This window comes from Cotesia glomerata, linkage group LG5, assembly GCF_020080835.1.
Source record: "Cotesia glomerata isolate CgM1 linkage group LG5, MPM_Cglom_v2.3, whole genome shotgun sequence".
NCBI lineage: Eukaryota > Metazoa > Arthropoda > Insecta > Hymenoptera > Braconidae > Cotesia > Cotesia glomerata.
In genome coordinates, this window is record NC_058162.1 from 9,448,830 (window position 1) to 9,468,188 (window position 19,359).

The 19,359-nt window shown below is 28.8% G+C and overlaps 1 protein-coding gene across 6 annotated transcripts in view; it reads right to left on the reverse strand.

Annotated features, from left to right (window-relative positions):
* The window catches only part of LOC123265109 (RYamide receptor-like), a 172,842-nt gene that overhangs the window by 28,918 nt on the left and 124,565 nt on the right, over positions 1 to 19,359 (reverse strand). The gene's annotated exons all lie outside the window — the stretch shown is intronic.

The following is a 19,359-nucleotide window of genomic DNA, read 5'->3' on the forward strand; positions in this document are numbered from 1 at the left end:
AAATTTTCTTAAACCAAAAAACATATTTTTTCAAACTTTTTTTGCTTGATCCAAAATTATCTAATTCTTTAAAAGATTTCCATGGTTATAGATTTTTTTTTCTTGAATCAAGTTAATATTTTAAGTTCCGTTTTTTCAGATTTTTTTTGCAAAGTTAAAATAATCCAATTATTCTCAATAATAAAATTATTTCTTACTTTTTGTAAGCGAATTAAAATTTGAAGCGTGCACTTTGATAGTTTATCATATTTTACATGTTTTACGTAAAGACTAAAATTATTCCCACGCTGATTTTTATAAAAACATTTAAACCTTAAGTACATTTTTAGAACAAATACGCAGTGAGCATTGACGTTAATTTAATACAAACTTATTTACATGAGTAACTCTGCAAATTTATTTGAATTTCCTCCAGATTTCATGAAACTATTTTTACAACGCAAGGTCAACGGACATCAGTCGCATTAAGTTTAAAAGCTTGTTACACTGACGTATAAAAAATTAATTATGTTAATTTCTGTTCTATTTTTGTGTAGAAGTTCCTGATTTAAGTGACATGAATATTCTAAAGAGTGAATACAATCTTTATTAAAGCTCAAGATTTGCTGCTTGTTCTACTGAGTAAAGTTCAACGCAGTCAATAGTCTTCACTTGATTATTTCATGCAAGACATTATTGAACCGATGATATAATATGTTATAATATAATAACTAAACTTCACAAAAATAAATGCGACTTGAAAATATCACAAAATTAGAATGAAGCCGAAAACTAATATAATAATTACAACATGCTCTCTAGAGATTAAGCTAATCAGATTCTGCGTCTCAAAATTCGCATTCTGAAGTTTCCTCAATCAATAAGTTTGAAACTTTACGAAGAATATAATTTATAATACAATGATAATAGGAAATACCAAATTTTACAGTTTCGAATGTATTTTTAGTTGCATGAAACTTGAAACTCGAAGTTACTTATTATTTTTCAACTGTTTTTTATTGAGAAATTAATAGCTAATAACTGAAACTTTCAAAATTCCCATTAAACGGTGATGCATTTTTTAGTTTTATGAGAACAAATGAATTCTTCATTGGAAGAATTAGATTGAAAGTATGAGCTACTAACTATCGAGAGTAATAAATATATTGTGAATTACTACAGCTCAACCTGTAATTCTCAAACTCTTAAGCTCAGTTAACAAAATGTAAAGAATTTATACGAAAAATTACAGAGTGAGATATTAAATGTGAAAACGAAATTAAAAGGTTGAAACTTTTTACTCTTAAGAACTGAAAATCTAGGTATAAATTTAACTTTTCTGTTATAAAAATTTTCCGTGTATAAAAAACACTTTTAAACAAACAGCCATGTAGTGATGTAATTTGCAGATAATTCGAATTACTTATAGTGACTGCCCGAGTCAAAATTAAAACACTAATTTGAGCCTCAAAAGCCTACTTTCTTTTGATGTTGTGCCTACCGCTGAATGTGAAATACTATTTTGACCCTCAATATACTTAAAATAGGGTATGGAGGCTAAAATTAGTGTTTTAGAATAATATATTCAACCTCCAAAACCTAGGATCGCTTTGAACAACTTTTTTGCGGTACTTCAGCCTACTAAGAGCATAAGTAGGTTAATTTTACGATTTTATGGAACATAGAATTTCGTCAGTTGAAAACATTAACTAAGCCCAGTTTTGGACTTAGAATTTTTCAACTTTATGCTCTCAATAAAATTTTCAAAGTTTTTACTTTAACTTTGAATGTGAAAAACTAAAGTTTAAAAATTTAGTTAAAATATGATATGTTAGTAGCAATAAGTATATGGACTTAGGGTAATATAAACATATATCAGATAAATTTATTACACTGTTTCAAACTCAAAAGTTCATTAGTAGAGAAAGTTAAAAAAAGTAATCGTAATTTCAATACCACAAATAAACAGTACTATTAATTATTTCATTCAATTTCACAACATTAAATTCAACTTATTATTCTTATTCTTTTGTATTTACTGGCTTAGCGATTAATAATCGATTATTTACTTTCATAGATCTATCGAAGTATATCGATATGCAAAAAGATTTTAAAATTTTAGCACATTATTTAATGATCAAAATTTCTTATTTGTCTTCTTAACTTTTAATAAAAATACATTATTGAATAAATAACAAAATAATTCTAATTTATTGGATTTTTTATCCTTTATTATCTGAAACAATTATAATTCTCAAAAATCTGAATGGAAATTAATGAAGATATCTAATTTACTCTTGTACAATGTGACAGTAAGAAAAGAAAGAAGTAATATCAACTCCGATTGGTTTTGCGTTAATCAAATGATTATTTTCAACGGCAAAAAAACAATTAGATTCACTCATTTTTTTACACGAAAAAAAGTAAACTGTAATAAATAATAAGGTAAAAGCCCCAATTATTGACACTATAAGAGACAAACTTATGATTTCATTTTTTTTAAGCAATCAAATGTCAATATCGTTGAATTTTATTTGTGGTAATGTCTCAAGTAATGTTTTTACTAATCAATTTCTTTTTTTTAAATGATAATCAGTGATATTTACTAATTAATTTTAAATAATTAAATAGACTATCCGGATACACCAATTATTGATAGGTTAAAAAACTGATTGATCTAATTATTGACATACCTTAGCCCCAATTAATGACACCTATACTGTGCATGTGTCGAATTATCTGCTTATTTTTATTTATCAAAACTCATTGTTAAGTAATCAATATTATTAAAGTTTATTAATAATAATTTCCATTAGATTGATTACTATTAAAAATGTAAAAATCAATTTAAAAATAATGCATTGAATCAGAAGAGTTCAAACTCTTACAGTAAATTTTTTAGGCCCTGATTAAACAAAATGATTTGAAATGATTAAAAATTATTCATTTTTTATTCATTTTTAACTTCCCGCTAAGAAAATCGAAGATTTTCAAAAATCGGGAAGTTATTGTTTTCACCCCGTTTTGCAAAAATCGAGTTTTCATCAGATCTCGACGTTTAAAGGTCATAGGAAGCTTCCCTGACTATCCCCGCGAGGTTGTCACCGTGTCTGTATGTATGTGTGTGTGTGTGTGTGTGTGTGTGTGTGTGTGTGTGTGTGTGTGTGTGTGTGTGTGTGTGTGTGTGTGTGTGTGTGTAAGTATGTGAACCGCTTATAACTTTTGAACGGCTTGACCGATTTCATCGCGGTTGGTGCCATTCGAAAGGGCTTGACCAAACTTAGATTTTTAAAACTATTTGGAATGATTCAGATCAATAGACTTTGAGAAATCTTAAAAAAAACTGAAAAAAAATTTTTTTTCAAATGTGGTTTTTTTGAAATAACTTTTAAACGGCTTAAAGGTTCAATTCCAAAAACTAATCAGCTCTTAACCTCAAAAAACCACGTCGATCGCCACCAGTCCGGTCAAAATCGGTTGATTCATTCGAGAGATATCGTGAACGAAAGAAAACCGAAAAAAGTGTTTTTTCGGAATAACTTCAAAATTTCTAGCGCGATCAATTCAAAATTTAAGATTCTTTGTGAGGCTTGAAAAACTGCGTCGAATGCTTCTAACCGCGTAAAAATCGGTTTATTCATTCAAAAGTTATTGTGGTTTAAAAATTCAAAAAATAGTGTCTTATCAAATCTCTATCAGACTTTTGAGCTCGAAGAGCTTTAAAGCATAGGAAAGCAATATCTTTGAGCTCGGAGAGCTCAAAATAACCCATAAATTGTATTTTTGAGCTCGAAGAGCTCAAAAACGTCATTGGTGCAATTTTAAGCGCTTACGTATGGAATTAGCGGGAAGTTGCAGGGATGGCCTTCAGGGTCAACCGTTTTCCTAATTTTTTATCATACCGAATCATGTAAATCATTTTAGAAAGTTCACAATTAATCATTATAAATCATTTCAAATACTGAGAAATTGACAGAATATAAAATGATTAATAATGATTAAAATTTTTCAATCATATCAAATCATTTCTAATCATAAAATACTCCGTATAACTTCTGTCACCTCTTATGATTTAAAATGATTCAGTTAATATTAAAAATTTTTAATCATTTTCAATCATTTATAATCATAAAATAATCGTTGAATTCCTGATATCTGTAATGATTGAAAATGATTAAGTTATGATTGAAAATTTTTAATCATGTCGAATCGTTTTTAATCATAAAAAACTGTTGAAATTTTTGTCTATTGAATGATTCAAAATGATTGCGTTAGGATTAAAAATTTTTTATCATGTCAAATCATTTCGAATCATAATATATTCCGTGAATTACCGTCACCTCTTATGATTTAGAATGATTCAGTTAGGATTAAAAATTTTTAATTATATGGAATCATTTCTAACCATAAAATAATCGTTGAATTTCTGACTTCTACAATGATTGAAAATGATTGTTATGATTGAAAATTTTTAATCATGTCGAATCGTTTTTAATCATAAAAAACTTTTGAAATTTTTGCCTATGAAATGATTCAAAATAATTGCGTTAGGATTAAAAATTTTTAATCATGTCGAATCATTCCTGATCATGAAATACTTCGTGAATTTCTATCACCTGTTATGATTTAAAATGATTCAATGAGTATTTCGAATTATTAATCATGTGCAATCGTTTTAAATTATGATATAAGGGGTTAATTTCGGTTATCTATAATGATTAAAAAGGATTATGTTAAGATTAAAAATTTGCAATCATGACAAACCATTTCTAATAATGAATTATTTTTGAAATTTTTGTCGCTTCAATGATTCAAAATGATTACGTTACGATTGAAAATTTTTAATCATACACGGATAAAATTGAATAATTGGGCTAATTATACTAAATTTTTAATTCCAATCATTTAGGATGATTAAAACGTCACTTTTGTCACACGGCCACGCCGATGCTAAAATACGACAGCAGTTGCGCGGAACCCTATTTTCAACATTAAATAAAAATTATTGTTTTTGAAGCTAGAGTTCTAGATGTCGAGACTTTTTTTCAGAAATTTCCTTCTCGATAAGAATCTTTTTTTTCCGTTTTTTTGGTTTTACCTATAGTTATTGAGTTATTTACGAAAAACTAAGATTTTTTATTTTGTTTATGTTTTTTGTTAAAGGGACCCAAACCCTGTGGTCTGACGGTATAAAATTTAGGCTATTTTAGTAAATGTTATTTCCATATGAAGGTAATGCCTAATGCTTTTGAATTTTTTTTACAGTTATTCTATTTCTTATTAGTCCTTCGGCTGAAGAGGGAATCCTGTATGCACTTTTAGGTCCCCGAGTTCTGATAACTGATATTTACGTATTTTTGCCGAGGATTACGAAAAACTACACAGTAAAAAATATTGTGTAAAATCAACACAGTTTGTGTGGTAAAAACGGTTGACACGAAATTTGTGTTGAAATTTCGACACAAACTTTGTCTTACTCCTTTTTAACACAAAGATTGTGTTGAAATATCGCCACAAGAGGGCGCAAAGAATCTTACACTTTTAAAGTGTCAATCTTAACACAAAATAAATGTTAAATAATTTTATTTATTCTAATCAACTGTTTCACACTCATAAAATAATTTTTTTTTATTTCCTCAACTGCAGTAAATAATATTTATTAAAAAAAGTTTTTTTTTTTTTTTATTATCTAGATTTTAATGAAACATCAACAATTACCGAATGTAAATAATTGTAGGAAAAATTTTAAATAATTAAATCAAAAAATTTATAGGTTTTAGAAATGAAGCAGCAAATTAAAAAATATAATTGTCTTTATTATTTAATAATATTTATCATATTTTCACATTAGATTATAAGAAATAATTAGTTATGATAATAGAGTGATCTTCATTAAACCTATGCAGTTTCCAACTTTTAATATAAAAGACACAACTCTTTTACGGTTGGTGTCACTTAAAAGACCTCGATCATTGTATTCTTTTATTAAATCAGAGCCATGTGGACTATTAAGAATTAATTTTTCCAATTCCTGTTAAAAAAATTAGAAGTTTAGTATATACAAATAACTATTTTTTTTATAGAAAAAAATCAGAAACTTTAAAATAAATATTTAAAAAAATTATAAAAATGTATTAGATAATTTACCTTCTTGGTAAGAACTCTAAGTAGTTGATCGGATTCTAGTTTAGGTTTTTTAGCAGGGATGCTTTGAAATTCTTCTCCAATTAAGTTACTGTCGTTACTTGAAGATGTACAAGCAATTTCGACCACTGACAACGAATGAGGTGTTATTGGCAATTCGAATTCAACAACTTCATCTAGTACATTGAAATTTGTCAATGAATAATTTTATGTGGGATATGTTTAATTAAAAAGTAAATTTGAATAAACTTACTTCCCTGGATTTAAGTGTTAGCACATTTAATTTTCAAAATCACACTGTTTGGACTGGCAAGAACGTCGCCGACGAGATCGCATCTAGTCTAGCATCGTTTGAATCGACAAAGAAAAAATCCAAATTATTCAAGTTCGAGAATACCTCGTGAACTGCAATGAACAATAACTTTATAATAATAGACAATTAAAATTTGAAATTTGAAAGTTTCTGAAAATGACGATTAACCATTCAAAACAAAGTCGTTAAGCGTAACAGGCAAATTTAGTTTGGCTCAAAATTTAGTACTATTCCACTTCAGAATAAACATAACAGTCACTTTTTGATTTCGATTTACATAAAATTTTTCATTGTTAGATGAATTACCACTCATCTAAAAAAAAATAAAACTTACGTAAAAATAAATTGAAATATTGTATACTTGGTATAAAAAAAAAAAAAAAATATGAGCCGTCATGGGACGCCTGTCAGATGTGAAACATCGTGTGTGTACAAGTAATATGCATAAAAGATAATATTATTACAGGAATTAAATATAGCCTAATGAAAAAATGAAGTATTACGAATTTCTTACAGAAAATGGTAACTTTATTTAATAAACATTTATTTACATGTGATATAAAAATTCGATATTAATATCAAGTGGCCACAATTTAAATATTTTCATCTGTGACTTCAGTAATAGTTATATTCGATGTTTCCTCTGCCGGTATTACTGTGACGATTGGTCGATGATAACTAAAGTACGTTACAAAAGTATTGGATGAAACATTATCAAGATATCTCACAAATACAGCATCTATTGTTGTTCCATATTTGGTAGTAGATTCTCTTGGAAGTTTGTTGATTTGCAATTGAAATTCTTTTTGAAGAAATGTCATTAATGGCATTGATTCAGCTCTTGCAAAATTTACATTAAAATCTCCAGTTAAAATTAATGGTAGTTTATGTTTATTCGTTTTAAAAATTATTGAACCTCTTTGACTATAAGGAAATAACCTTTTATGTAAAAATGAAATTATATGATCCATTTTGTTATTAGGTGAAATGTATACTACAATCATAATTAATTCACTTCCGTCTTCTAGTTTAACATGTGGAGCACACATATCACCAATAGATGTTTGGGAAACATGAACTTCTGTAGCATTTTGAACTGCTAGATCCATGTTGAGTGTAGTAACATGTGAAGTGTTGTTGTTTTTGTAAATGGCCACTCCAGTGGCCAGATCTAAGATAAAAATTAAAATAGTCTGGTACTATTCAATTAATAAAGTCTTACACAACATTGATAGTATGCCTTGTGTTTAACTGATCAGGGTGGCGTCCAGTTTCAATAATAATATTTTGTGATCCCTGTGATGATTGTTGGGAACTGAAATATTTAAAAAAATATGATATTAAAATACACAAAAAAAAAAAAAATTTTGAGTGTGGCTTCAATATACTCATGAACTCAAATCTTAGTTAATTATTGCAATATATGACTAAAGATTTGCAAATATAAATTTTATTAATAAATTTTTCCATATTAATTCCGTCATGAATAATAAAAAAATAATTAATTGAAGATAATATTAATATAATTTATATAATTACTAATATGATTAATATGAATATAATTAATTAAATATAAAAATATAATAATTACATTTATGGACACTTGAAAAATACGATCTACTTACTGATGACTTGGTAGTATGCCATAGTGTAGTTTCACTTTCTTTGCACAAGGTTGATCACTTTGATCTTCTGAGTTATCATTATCACACATATTTTATTGTCAAAAATTAAAATAAAAATGTTTCACATCAAAATTAAATAAAACGCAGGTTATGTGTACCGTAGTAAGCAACAACGTCGAACTGAGTGAGAAGCCACACCGTACACTCTACTACATATAATATATATATATATGTATACCTCAGTATAGCGTGGCGACCCGTTGCCACACCGTACACTCTACTACACATAAAATATATATATCTATACCTTAGTATAGCGTGGCGACCCGTCGCCACGGCAAGCGTCGCCACGCCAACAATTCGGTTTACAAGTGAGCCTATAGATGTTTCACATCAAAAAATTTTAATAAAAAAAATCAATAACTAGCAGTTAAAAAATTCAGAAATTTTAATTTATAATTATCATAAATTTTACAGAAAATATTTTTTTAATATCTGCTATTAAGAGTACTTTATTTTATAAAAACAAATTTTAAGGTTATATTAGAAGAAAGAAAGGTTATCTACAGTATTCAGAAATTTCAATAATAAATAAATAATAATTCACCGTTGATTACATCAATTTTTGTGTTCGTATTATAAACTCACTTTATTGTTAATTTTTAAATTAAGTAACTCTATTATTAACACTCGAAACACCAACAAAATAGATGCCAATGACGCTCACTTTGTGAAAACGATTGCCGCGTAAAGTAAAGAACCGACGCGCTGTTAACACAAAGTTAATGTTATATTGATGGAGATTTTGACACAAACTTTGTGTTAATTCCACAGTAACATACAAAATGTGTTAATGTAGAGTGTATAACACATTTTTATGTTACAAAATAAAGTGACACAAACTTTGTGTTATTTTAACACACTACAATTTTCAACACAAACCGTTTTCGACACAAATACACAATATTTTTACTGTGTAGGTTATTTTGCTCGCCGATGGTAAGTTTAATTGTTAATAACAATTTAATTGTTTAAACCGCTGTAACTCAAAAACGGCTGATTTAACGGGAAAGTTTAATAGAAAAAAATGTTTAAAATAAAGAAACCAACAAAAAATGTCCTAATCATTTTTTTGATGAAATGAATATTTTCGAAGATATCGTGAAAAACGACATATAGCGGTCGGACCTCTCTGTCGCGCGCACGCATCTCATGGATTATCGAGAGAAAACAGGCAGAAAAATAGAAACGGAAAAAATTAAATTCTCGGTGTCCACTAGATATTCAAAAGGAAACTTATGGAAACCATAAAGTAGACACTATAGAAGATTTCCAGACCAATAATCAATCGATCAACCCTATGGACACCGAGTAAAAGCCCCATAAAGGGCGTTTTTTGACTTATTTGTCAGAAATTTTACTTTAAAAATTCCATCCTCGGTGTCCACTCGAGATTGAGAAAAGTAACTCAAAGAAATCGTAGAGTAGAGTCTACTGAAAATTTATAGACCCAAAATTGATCGATCAACTCTATAGACACCGAGTATCAGCCCCACCCGTGAAAAAATATTCTGATCAGGCTTGATATGAGCTGATAAGGCCATATAAAAATTTTTGATATGTTCATATCTGGCCTGATATGATCTGATATGTCCATATTTAATTTTTGATATGTCCTGATATGGCCTGATATGAAAATTGGCCATATCAGGCCTGATCAAGCCTTATCAATTTGATATGTCTATATCGGACTTGATATAGCTTGATATGCTCATATCTAATTTTACATTATTTTTAATAGTTCCTGATATGCCCTGATATAACCTTATAAAGTTATATATACTTTGATAAACTTGAAAAAAAAATCCCTGATCAGGGTTGATATAACTTGATATGGATTCATATGGTCTGATATACTCATACCCTTACCAGCACATAAGTAGTCTTATGTACTCATATAAAGGCATACCCGAATAAAAAAAAACTATTTATCATTATATATGATTCATATCTAATTATATAGAAGCATATGTAATTCATTTATAATTATATAGATGTATATATAATTCATATAAAATTATATATGAATCATATAGAATTCTATATAATTTTTTTTACTCCAGTGAGTATTTTGTGATTACCATAACACATTCTCTTTTTCTATCTAAGAGTCTGTTACTCTAATGATTAACAATCTTTTAATATATAGTATTTTTCGGATGAAATAATAGGAATTAAAAAAATTTTATTTCACAAAAATTATTAATTTAGTAAAGTTAAAAAATTGTTAGCCAGGCCCTCCAGCAATATATAGTTCCATATACTAAACAAATAATTCCATTAAAATTTAAGCTTTCAATTCTCATTTTACCTCGATTATTTTTTTAATTTCAAAGAAATTATAAATTTTAAAGCAACGAAGTACCTGAACAATATATCGTAGAATCATTTTTGCGATTTCATGTATACATAGATAATTTTATAAATCTACATATAGATACCATTATTATATATAAATATTGACAGTTAATAATTAATAAATTAGATAAAAAATTTTGTTCACTACGAATCGATCATGTATACGGTTCTCATAACTTTTAGTTATAATAAACTGTGTTCTCCAAGTAAGTCTCTTAGGTAAACGGGTAGTGAATTAGTCTTCAAGCAGTAGGTCCCCGGTTCGATTCCCACTGGTGCCGATTTTTTTCCTATGGAAATACTTATATATAATTATACCTAATTATATATAATTATATAGGGACATTTTTCATTTATAATTATGTAATATAATGATATATCATTTTTTTCCGGGTGCGGGTACCTAGTCTGCTATACTTATATCAAGGCATATATAGTCTGATATGGCTAATTTCCATATCAGGCCTGATATGGACGGGTTATATCAGGCCTAATATAGTCTGATCAGAAAATTTTTTCACGGGCATAAGATGTGAATTTTGTCTTATTTGTCGGAAATTTGACTTTGAAAAATTCAATCCTTGGTGTCCACTCGAGGTTAAGGAAAAAAATTCATAGAAATCATAGAGTAGAGTTTACTGAAGATTTCCAGACCCATAATTGATCGATTAACCCCATTGACACGGAGTAACAGCCCCATAAGGCGTTTTCGAACTTATTTGTCAAAAATTTGACTTTAAAAATTCAATCCTTGGCGTCCATTCGAGATTAAAAAGAAACTCATAGAAATCATAAAGTAAAGTCTACTAAAGATTTCTAGACACATAATTAATCGATCAACCCCGTAGACACCGAGTATCAGCCCCATAAGATGCAAATTTTGTCTTTTTCGACGAAAATTTGACAATAAAAATTCTATCCTCGGTGTCCACTCGAGATTAAACAGAAGGAACTCATAGAAATCATAAAGTAGAGTATACCGAAGATTTTAATACCCATAGTTAATCGATCAACCCCATTGACAGAGAGTACCAGCCCCATAAAAGGCGTTTTTGTATTTATTTGTCAAAAATTTGACCTTAAAAAATTTACTCCTCGGTGTCCATTCAAGGTTAAGGAAAAAAACTCATGGAAATCATAGAGTTGAGTCTACCCAAGATTTTCAGACCCATAATTAATCGATCAACCCATGTAGACATCGTGTATCGTCCACATAGGATGTAAATTTTGTCTTATTAGTCAGAAATTTGACTTCAAAAATCTTAATCTTGAGTGGTCGCCAAGAAACGAACTTAAAAAAACAAATTTCCATCAAATAAGATAAAATTGTCATCTGATAAGGCAGATACTCGATGTCTATGGGGTTGATCGATTAATTATGGGTCTGGAAATCTCGGGTAGACTCTACTCTATGATTTCCATGAGTTTTTTCCTTAACCTTGAGTGGACACCGCCCTGATTAAAATTATTGATTGAATAAAATTGAATTGGATATGATTTCAATTATTTTCAACAAGTTGTATTTCACGATTGATTCAGCTCAGGCAAAAATGAATTTTTCCGAATAGATAAATAGTTTAAAGATTTTAAACCTTTTTAAGTATAAAAAAAAATTAAGAAAAATTCAAATATTTAATTGTGTTCAATGGATTTGAATAGATAAATAGTTCATGAATTTGGATATAATGCGGAATTAAAAAAAAATAGAGAAAAATAAATGATTTTAAATTGTTCTCAATTGTTATCAATGAATAAATAAGCCTTTATATCCCCTGATTAAAATTATTGATTGAAAACAATTGAAAAAATTTTGAATTGATTTTAATTTTTACATAAAATTGAAAAATATTGACTGAAATTGAGACATTCGAGAATTGAATTTTTTCAATAATTAGAAGCCAAATAAGAAACTATTCAAAAAAATTCAGACTTCTTTAATTTCAATTGCTTTGAATTCCGAGCATCGAATTGAAAAATATTCAAAACAATTCAAACCAAAAAAAAAATTGAATCTTTCTCAACATTTACTAGTAAAATTGAAAATTATTGAAAAATGATTAAAATTTTATGGTTCCAATTACTTTGAATACTGAGTGAATATGAATTTTCAGTTCCACGATTTTATGAATAATTCAAACAAATTAAAAAAACTCGAAGAATTGAATTGTTTTCTATTTCTTCCAACAAGTTAATATATTTTTAATTTGTGATTTTATGAATTATTCAATCGAATTTAAAGAAATTCGATTGATTGTATTGTTTTCTATTTTTCCCAACAAATAAACGGATTATTGAATTTACGATTTTATGACTAATTCAAACAAATTTAAACAAACTCGAAAAGTTGAATTGTTTTCTATTTCTTCCAACAAATTAATATATTATTTAATTTGTGATTTTGTGAATTATTCAATCGATTTTAAAGAAATTCGATTGATTGTATTGTTTTCTAATTTTCCCAACAAATAAATGGATTATTCAATTTAAGATTTTATGAATAATCTAAACGAGTTCAAAACTTCAAATTATTTTCTATTTCTTCCAATAAATAAATAAATTTTTCAATTTACTATTGTACGAATAATTCAAACAAATTTGGACAGATTCAAAACTTCGAATTATTTTTTATTTCTTCCGACAAAGAAATAAATTTTTTAATTTACGATATTATGAAAATTTCAAGCGAATCTAAACAAATTTAAGATATTGAATTGTTTTCTATTTTCCACAATTAATAAATAAGTCATAAATTGAGGGTTCTTTGAATAATTTCAATACATTGGAATAGATTGTAAATTTCAAGTTATATTAATAACTTTCTGTGATACATAAATTAATATTAAGGTTATAATCAAGCACAAACATTCAATAGTTTTTAATTTTAAAAAATGAAATAAATTCAAAGAATAAAATAAATTAGTTGTAGCTAAACATAAATAATTCAATAATAAAAAAATCATTCTGATAATTCATCACTCTCGCTCCCAGCTGGGTATCGCAAAAGTCGATATTTATTTTGATTCTTAGTAACATCTTTTATTTGATCATGCTCTTCTTCATCTTCGGTTTTACCATCTTCTTTTTCATTGTCAGAACTGCCTTTGTCTTCATAATTGTCAATAATTTATGATAGTGAACGGTATTCGAATGATGAATTTATTCAGACAAAAAATCAAGAAAACAATACTGTGTTAACATTAAATGTAAACCTCGATGGTGCCCCTCTATTTAAAAGCGGAAAACATAGCTTTTGGCCAATTCAATGCATTATTAACGAAATCCCTCAAAAGCTCCGCCATAAATATATGCTTTTAGCTGGATTATGGTACACATCGATTGAACCAAAAGCTGATTTCATGAATTTGTATTTGGATACATTTATAAAAGCAAATTCAAAAGCTGACAGCCAAAGGTTTACAAATTATTTCTAAAAGCGGAAGTATTAAAACCTACTTTGTGAAAATTTTTGCTTTTCCTGTGGATTCAGTAGCTCGGCCTGTGTTGCAAAACAGACTGCAATTTAACGGATTCTTCGGCTGTAGTTGGTGCTATCAGCGTGGAACAACGACTTCGAAGGTGATGAAATATCCATTAACAGCTGATATTCCAAAGGATCGAGATCATGACAGCTATCTAAAGGACGTAGAAAAGCACAAAAAAGACATTCAGAAGCTCCGAAAAACAAAAAAAAACGAAAAATACACAGTTCATGGTATTAAAGGTTCTAGTATTCTGTCTTCACTTCCGGAGTTTGATTGTGTTTGGGGATATCCTCACGATTACATGCATGGAGTGCTACTAGGTGTGGAGCGTCAACTCTGGAACAAGTGGAGCAAAAAATTTTTATCACCGGACCAAAGAAAATTAATTAATGCTCGGTTAACGAATATCAAGCCAACTAACGAGATTCATCGAACTCCACGAATATTGATCAAAAAACAATCATGGAAAGCAACAGAATGGCGTTCTTGGTTATTGTTTTATAGCATCCCCGTATTAAGCGGAATATTACGGCAAGATTTACTCGACTCATACAAATTATTCGTCTCAAGTATCTTTACACTTCTCTCAGTGAACATAACTGAAGATGATTTGCTAAGATGTGAAATGAATCTACTCCAATTTGTATATGATTGCCAAAACTTTTATGGGGCTAAATTTATGACATTTAATGTTCATTCTTTATTGCATATGGTACAGAGTGTACGGAAAAATGGTCCATCATGGGCAACATCGACGTATGCATTTGAAAACAATATTTACAATTTGAAACAAAAAGTTACTGGTCCAAATGGTCCAATAAATCAAATGGCAAATAGGACATTACGTAACAATAACTTTCAAATAATACTACACGATGAATGTAACGAAACATGTCGGCAATTTTGTACTAATATTATGGATACCAAACGAGAGAAGATATCAAGGTCAGTACGGTCAGTAAATGGCGCGATATTGTTAGATGACGTAATTGGAGAAGCTCCGAAAAGCTCTGTTTCTTATTATAATCGATGCCTATACAAAGAGAGAATGTATCATGGTCAGCTGTATACTCAAGCCAAGAAAACGAATAATTCATTTATTCGGTTGACAGACGGAAGAATGGCTCAAATTATTCGATTTTTATCGGAGAATAATTTAGCATGGATGAAAATTCTTATTTTAGAAACCGAAAAAGTGGAAGGATGTGACCATCTATGGAGAATTTGGAACCGTAAACCTGAAAAAGTGAAATTACCTGTAACCGTCATACAAAAAAAGATGATATATATGTCTATTAAGGCCCTAACTCACAAAGAAAACAATTTAAACTATTTAACCATACAGCCAAATGATTTTGAAGTACAGTAAAAAAAAAAAGTTCATTTTCAATTTGCTATTAAGGAATGTTTCACTGTATATAAATGTAAAATAATCAAGTAAAGTTAAGTGATAATTACTGTAAGATTTTTTATTTTAGTCTTGTATTATTTATGTAATTAAACACATAAAGAATAAATAAGAAATATAAACTAATTGACAGTAGTGCAATTCCCCGTAGTTCCTGACGACTAGCATTATTTAGATACTATAAGACTAGAAAAAATTCTTCTTCTTAAACTAATTTCAATATGATAAATTGATGGTAAGATAGAGAAAATAAAATTTCGACATTAAGTTTTATTTACTGATAGAAAAAAATTGGAAATTATTAAAAATTATAAATGAATATTAATAATTTTTATTCAAAGAGTAATCGGATATCAAGTGTTAATTATTTGTAAAAGAAATTGAAAAACATTCGAAATTGCGAATGAAATTCAATAATTTTTCATTTAAAAAGCAATCAGATATTAAATTCGATTTAGTTATAGAAAACAATTGAAAAGTATTCAAAATCACAAATAAATGTGAGTAATTTTTTATTCACTGTACGACCGGATATCGAATATTAATTATCTATTAAAAATTATTCGAAGGCATAGGAAATCGCAAATGAAATTCAAAAATTTTTTTTCAAGAAGTAATCAGATTTTAAGTTTTATTTATTTATAAATAATGATTGGTAAGTTTTCAAAATTACAAGTAAATTTCAATAAATTTTTATTCATAGCATGATCGGATGTAAAGTTGCATTTATTAATAGAAAACAATTCAAAAGTATTCAAAAATACAAATAAATTTCAATTATTTTATATTTACAGTACGAATGCATATCACGTTGTATTTATTTATAAAAAAAAATTGGAAAGTTTTCAAAATCACGAATGAATGTGAATAATTTTTTATTCACTGTACGACCGAATATCAAATATTAATTATCTGTTAAAAATTATTCGAAGCCATTGGAAATTGCGAAGGAAATTCAATAATTTTTTATTTAAAAAGTAACCAGATATAAAGTCTTATTTATTCATAGAAAATAATTGAAAAGTATTCAAAATTACGAGTACATTTCAATAAATTTTTATTCACAGTGTGATCAGATGTATGTTTGCATTTATTCACAGAAAACAATTCAAAAGTATTCAAAAATACAAATAAATTTCAATAATTTTATATTTACAGTACGAATGCATATCACGTTGTATTTATTTATAAAAAAAAATTGGAAAGTTTTCAAAATCATGAATGAATGTCAATAATTTTTCATTTTCTGTACGACTGGATATCAAATATTAATTATCTGTTAAAAATTATTCGAAGGCATTGGAAATTGCGAATGAAATTCAATAATTTTTTATTCAAAAAGTAACCAAATATGAAGTCTTATTTATTCATAGAAAATAATTGATAAGTATTCAAAATTACGAGTACATTTTAATAAATTTTTATTCACAGTATGATCGGATATTAAGTTGCATTTATTCATAGAAAACAATTCAAAAGTATTCAGAAATACAAATAAATTTCAATAATTTTATATTTACAGTACAACCGGATATAAAGGCTTATTTATTCATTGATAACAATTGAGAACAATTTAAAATCATTTATTTTTCTCTATTTTTTAATTCCGCATTATATCCAAATTCATGAACTATTTATCTATTCAAATCCATTGAACACAATTAAATATTTGAATTTTTCTTAATTTTTTTATATTTAAAAAGGTTTAAAATCTTTAAACTATTTATCTATTCGGAAAAATTCATTTTTGCCTGAGCTGAATCAATCGTGAAATACAACTTGTTGAAAATAATTGAAATCATATCCAATTCAATTTTATTCAATCAATAATTTTAATCAGGGTTATAAGAGCTCTAACTTCGACAGAATTTTTTTCACTATTTCTAACAATATGTATTTTCGATATAATTAAGAAACATAAAATTTTTCGCTTTCGTGAAACTATCTAATTTTTACATGTATATTTAATGTAATCAAAGATAAAATAAATGATTAATATAATAATTAAATAATTCAATCAGTTCTATTCATGTGTGTTTTGTATTGTACAGTGAACAATGCCAACAAAACGCAAAGGGGCCAATTTGAGCCGTGATACAAATAAATCTAGAAGCATTCGAAATAGAAGAGCCCAAAAGAAAAGAAAGAACAAGTTCAGGAAAAAAATACTGGAGCGCGTGTGAGAATGGCGCAATTGCGTCAAGAACAATCAGACGATACACGAGCTGAACGCAATGAAGTCATGAGATTAGAACAACGACAATCACACCGTTTTACTGTCAATAGACGCAGAGCGAATGACCAACAACGCCAACAGGCACATCGAGCATTTGTAGCTACATCATTTCTGCGTCTAGCATTCCAGTATGAGCCCGATATTGAATATTATGCTCATTCAAAAGTAGTAATTGGTGCTATGGACAAAGAATGCCCGTATTGTCATGCTTTGAAATTCAAAAATGAACCAGCCGGGATGTGTTGCGCGTCAGGGAAGGTACAACTACCTGTAATTAAAACACCACCGGAACCATTGAACGGTTTGCTCATCGGCACACATCCAGATTCTAACGTGTTCCTGAAATCCATTCGAACATTCAACTCATGCTTTTAAATGACATCGTTCGGAGCAACAGAAATGGTTCAAAATACTAATGCAAATGGTCAACAATACAAATCTACATTTAAAATCAGAGGGCAAGTTTATCATAAAATAGGCTCATTGCTGCCAATGCCAAACGAACCACATAAATTTTTACAAATCTACTTTATGGGCGGCGAGGACTCCGGAAGCGCACTAGCCAATCGGGTGGATGCACGTTGTGGTTACAATAACCTTGATTCATTTTTTGCTAGACGCATCGTCAGCGAGCTGGATGCTCTATTGAACGAGCACAACGAGTTGTTGAAAATATTCAAATCACATATGCACAAATTAGAAAGCGATAATCACGCTATTGTTATTAATCCTGATAAAACACCAGCTGGAGAACACATTCGTAGATTCAATGCGCCTGTTGCTGACGACGTTGCTTAAATCATGATTGGCGATCGTACAGGTGCACGAGAAATTATGATTCGTAGGAAAAGTAATAATCTTCAGTTCATTGCTGATACACACCGTTCATATGACGCTCTCCAATATCCGCTAATCTTCTGGAAGGGACAAGACGGATATAGCATAAATATTAAACAACGAGATCCCGTATCAGGTACTTCATTTATTATGAATTTGATTATTACACTTTTAACAAAACAATTAAATTATTAAACGCAATTAACTTAAATTAATATTTATGAATATATTATTACAGGAGCCGAAACAAACAAGAACGTTAGCTCGAAGGATTATTATGCGTATAGATTGATGATTAGACGCGGGCTGGATAACATCATTCTACGATTTCGAGAGCTTTATCAACATTTCATGGTCGACATGTACGCGAAGATAGAAGGCGAACGACTACGATACTTACGATATAATCAACTCAAGCTACTTGTGGAAGAGTTCATTCACTTGCGATACGCAATTGTCAACAACGCCGACGCCGCCGAAATTGGTAACTCTGTCATTCTACCATCATCGTACGTAGGCAGTCCACGTCATATGCAAGAGTATATACAAGATGCTCTGACTTTCGTGCGCGAGTATGGGCGACCGTATTTATTTATCACGTTCACATGTAATCCAAAATGGCCAGAGATTACATCTGTGCTGTTGCCTGGCCAAAATGCAATACATCGTCATGACATTACAGCACGTGTGTTTAGACAAAAGCTGAAGTCATTAATAAATTTTATTACTAAATCACATGTATTCGGTCCCACACGTTGCTGGCTGTATTCGGTTGAGTGGCAAAAGCGAGGATTACCTCATGCCCACATTTTGGTTTGGTTAATCGACAAAATCCGTCCTGAAGAAATAGATAATATAATTTCTGCAGAAATTCCCGATCCGTCTACTGATCAATTGCTGTTTGATATTGTTACAGC